We start from the raw sequence: 5000 nt of genomic DNA on the forward strand, positions 1-5000 counted from the left end.
AAAGTTAATGAGTGATTAAGCTGTGCGCTGGACACACACTAGGACTTCTCTACTATGGCCTTGTTCACATGGATCAGATGGGGAAACCCTGTTAAGTCTGAAGGAAATGAGTCTTTGAGAGGAGATCTCTAGATTAGATGCAATATGCAAAGGCTGTCTGCCGGTACGGTGAGGGGGAGAGAGAAGGAGAGGATGTGGGGTGTGAGGGTAAGAGAGAGAGAGGGGGGGGGGGAGAAAGACTGTGTCTGTGTGTGTGTGTGTGAGAGAGAGAGTGAGTGAGTTGGCTGTCAGGCAGGTCTCTCCCTCTTACAGTGTAGGTGTCAGGATCAGATACTAGAAATTATGATTCACTATCCAAATCATACTATGATAACCCAATCTTTTCTGCTCGTATGTAGGGATTGTGAAGGGAAATCACTGGTTGTATTTACTTTGTTTAATTTGGATGTTGTTGTTAGTATACTGTGTGCGTATGCAGTGTTGTTCCCATACAGGTTTACTGAACCCCCGCCACCCCCCCCCCCTCCCCCCCAACATAAACTGGTATTATATTGGGCCACGGATGATTTTGAAAAACACAACACTTTAAGACCATGGATGTTGTCTGTATCCTCCTCATCCACCCCTCCCTACCCCCCCCCCCCCCCCTCTCCGTGGTGTCCTCTGCTCTAGAATAAACACTCCGACTTGACCGAGGGTCTCTCCGGTCTCCGTGTTCTCACACGTGTCTCGCTGCTGTTCTCACGGCCGGGAGAGAGTCTCAGCGGGGGATGAGACGGTAGGAAGTGTGGGAAATTCCTGACGGCGATCCGTCCGGGGGGAATTGCACGCTGTCTTGGCCCTGGGTGGGAGCTACCATGGGACTCACTGGTGGGGGTGATTGGCGGCAGCTTGCCTGTGAGCTCGGGGGGTCAGGGAGAGGCTGTTTGACACTTTATTAGGGTGCGGTGAGTCATTCGCTGACGCTGCGCTATTCCTGGCTGACTGGTGTCTACAGACATACGGATGTGGTTAGCTTCATCCCAGAGGAGATGTGGGTTTGATTCTCATATCTGGCTCGTCAGCACAAATGCCTTACACACAGCTGCCTTGATAGCAGTGTTGTGTGTGTGTTTGTGTGTTTCCTCGTTCCGTTCCATGGCATTACAATGAGCCCCGTCCTCCGATTTCTACCTCCGGCAGCCTCCCCTGGCCGACATAGGCTACAGTACTAGCAGTCCTGATAGTGAGCGCACCAAAATGTAGGATGCAATGTGGTAACTGCAGTACAAGGTCACAGCAATGTAAAGAGTGACCGGCTGGGATTCCAGCAGTCTGTCTTCCAGAGTGTGTTTAGGTGTTGGTGGTTGTTCAGTTATGAACTGTCTGGAGTTGTACAGGAACAGGTCACATCAGGGTCAGTTGGTATGGACAGTCATTGTTGTCATACATTTCCTGTACAGTACATTAATCATGCATAGTGTGTGTCTGTGTATCTCTGTCTGTGTGTGTGTGTGTGTGTGTGTGTGTGTGTGTGTGTGTGTGTGTGGATGTAGCACTGTATATGAATGGAAGTATGCTTTCACCAGATGTATCCTCAAAGTGTTAACTCTGTAGAGGTTCAAGGACACTCCTTCTGTCGGCAACACAATCAAAACAACCACAAGAGAAACGTTGTGTGTGAGAGAGAGTGTGGGTGTGTGTGTGTGTGAGAGAGAGAGAGAGAGAGAGAGAGTGTGAGAGAGTGTGGGTGTGTGAGAGAGAGCAGGAAAGTGTTGGGTGAGAGCGCGCCAGAGAAGGAACACACAGGTTCCAGCAGTCATAACATATTTTTCCAGAGTTTCCTCGTCTTCCATTTCCTCTCGCTGTCCTCTTGTGGTCGTATGTGTTCTTGGTTGGATCCAGGTCTTGGAAAGAGACTTGAGCCAGAATGGGGCAGTCTAACCCATAAAGACTAGCAGAGATGGAGTCTGTGGTTAACGGTTTCCTAACCTGCTGACCACTTTACACGGGACAGTGTTTGGAGCCTAAATGTCTTCCTGACCAAGGTTCACTGTGTGCTCTAGACTGTCCTCCGCGTTCGGCCTTCACGTAGAAAGGAAGGGGAAAACTGGAAGTTAGAATGGAGAAAGGTTTAGTCTAAACTGCTGTGTTGACATGCTGTAAAGCAGGGGTCGGCAATAGGCGGCCCGCGGGCCATTGCTGGCCCATCACCAATAATATTTGGCCCAGCAGAATATTTTGAGAATCCACCTTTTTTTTTTCTTTTTTTTTTTTTTACAATATCGGACCGACAGTCCCACATATAGCGCCTATAATGTCCGAATAGAGAATCTACCTCCACCTGAATAATGCTTATTGTACTTTTATCCATGTTGAGAGTGAATGACACAGGGACAGACAATCAGGCAGCGGGGTGCACCGAAGCGCACTGACGCTGAACCCCTCATAGTGAATCATAAGTAGGTGGACAACGTGTAGTGCTGAAATAGCCGTGTGTGGTTTGAAAAAAATAACACCAGCTCAGTAAATAATTCAAACGTAATGTTTACGTATATGTGACTGCAACACACATATGAACAGTAACAAAGCAAATTCAGTTTAATATTCTGAAAAACATTGACAACAAAATCGGTGAAAAAAAGAAAAGAAAGAAAAGTAATCCGCTTATGCGAGGGGTGGTGGTGCATAGGCCTATGCTCCTGAAACGACAGAGCAAACACGCTATTAGGGATAATAATTACAATGAGCCATTCATTCAAAATATAAAAAATACAATTAGGTTATTAAATACAATAACGACAGGCTTGGTACTCACTTAATGTGAAAAGTGGCATCTCCCATCGGTCAGTATTTGCTTGATATCTGGTTATATGGACGTCACTTTAATCCGCAGGCAGTTCTCCAGTTTTTTTTTGCATCAATCGATTCCTCTCGTGCGTCTTTATCACATTCATTGAGGAAAAGGACGACTCGCATGTATAGAAAGGGAACATTGTGAGCACGGAAGATGTGAGTCTCACATCTTTGCGTTGATGAAACCAGGTAGGATGAACATTATAGTTCGCTGTCCATTCCTCTTTAAATGCCCTGTTTTCACCGTCAACTTTCCTCTTTACACCTTTGGAGAGTGACATGATGTTTCTCTTGCTAGTTAGCAGGTTAAATGTTTAGCTAACTTCACCCGGCAGGCAAACAACCAATCCAATAATAATGTGACCTTGTCTGGGAGGAGGGGGGAATCATTCAGAATGAAAGTATGTTAAATAATTATTAGAATAAGCTAGGCTGCGCTACATCGTCAGTCCACACATTTATTATTCAAAACTATGGAAAAGGGTGAAACTACGTTTCAACGTTGTTGAGAATCACAACACAAACTTGCTAGTCAAGCCAAAATACTGCAACGTAATGGATTGGACTGCTACCTAGTTAGCTACAACACTACTTTACATTGTTACCTAGTTAACTACAACACTACTTTACATTGTTACCTAGTTAACTACAACACTACTTTACATTGTTACCTAGTTAACTACAACACTACTTTACATTGTTACCTAGTTAACTACAACACTACTTTACATTGTTACCTAGTTAACTACAACACTACTTTACATTGTTACCTAGTTAACTACAACACTACTTTACATTGTTACCTAGTTAACTACAACACTACTTTACATTGTTACCTAGTTAACTAGAACACTACTTTACATTGTTACCTAGTTAACTACAACACTACTTTACATTGTTACCTAGTTAACTACAACACTACTTTACATTGTTATCTTGTTAACTAGAACACTACTTTACATTGTTACCTAGTTAACTACAACACTACTTTACATTGTTAGCAGGCTCACAAAACAAGCTGTGTTAGTTGACTAGCGATGTGTACATTTTTCGAAAGAAAAGTCAAAGCATTAGAACGTGTCACATTTTTTAACAATCAATTACTTATGAATGAATGAATGAATGAATGAATGGAATGAATGAATGGTCTTTATTGTCATTGCTACAGTACAGGTACCAAACAACGAAATTTAGGAGGGGTGGCTCCCCTGGTGTTAGGAAAAAAAAAAAAAAAAATAGAAAAAAAAAAACGTTCGGGCCCGCCATCTAGTGGCTCCCAAAAAAATTGGCCCGAGGCCAAACCTAATTGCCGACCCCTGCTGTAAAGGATGTCCTGTGTCGCAAGTTTGTCAACGTTGTTGCAAAATGACAAACGATTAAAACGATCTTAATGTGGGTTTATAGTCAAAGTGCCACTTGCTAAAAGTGCAGAAACCATCACAATGCTATTTTATTCCTGGCTTTTATATTCTCTTCGTAAACCATACCATACCATACCATACAATGGTACTGTATGATATTGCATTTCATCTCATTGTGACCTGCACAGCATTTTGCACTACTGTTCTACTGCAGTACAACTACCATCACTTTATCACTTCATTACCTTACTCTACTTTTTATTTATTTGATTATTTACCTCACGTATTTACTTTATTCTATTATTGTCGATTTTGTATTCTGCTGCAATGCCAATGTCGAAGAATCGGAGCCTAAGAATTTTACTCTTGTGAACTTTACTCGTACATTGTAATAAAAGCGATTTTGATTCTGATTCTGATAAACGTTTTCTCCTCCTCCACCCATTCCTGTGGTGTCACACATCGTCAATTTCCTCATTAGCAGAACCCTTGGCCTAGTTGTTGTGTGGTATTGTGGTTTCACTGTATCAGCATCTGAGCCTTCACGACTTTGGCCTAGCCAGGAAGTGAAAGGCCTCTCTGGCACGGTCAGGAGAGCTGTAATTGTGTTGTATCATACAGTATTACAGTGTGTATCTGATAAGACTGAACTCCTTACTCACACTCCCTCCCGTAGTCTCAGATCCTCCTCTGCCAACCAACTTGTCATCATACCCTCTGCCCGCCTGACTATTATGGGATCTAGAGCCTTTAGCCGTTCTGCTCCCCGCCTCTGGAACTCTCCGAAACCTAACATACGCACTA

At 43.5% G+C, this 5000-nt stretch overlaps 1 protein-coding gene across 1 annotated transcript in view; it reads left to right on the plus strand.

The window, feature by feature from the left end:
* Positions 1 to 5000, plus strand: part of LOC308156308 (myosin-IIIb) — a gene marked incomplete at both ends in the record, with an annotated part of 39783 nt that overhangs the window by 9022 nt on the left and 25761 nt on the right. The gene's annotated exons all lie outside the window — the stretch shown is intronic.

Source organism: Nansenia antarctica, assembly GCF_963989245.1.
Source record: "Nansenia antarctica genome assembly, chromosome: 4".
Lineage (NCBI taxonomy): Eukaryota > Metazoa > Chordata > Actinopteri > Argentiniformes > Microstomatidae > Nansenia > Nansenia antarctica.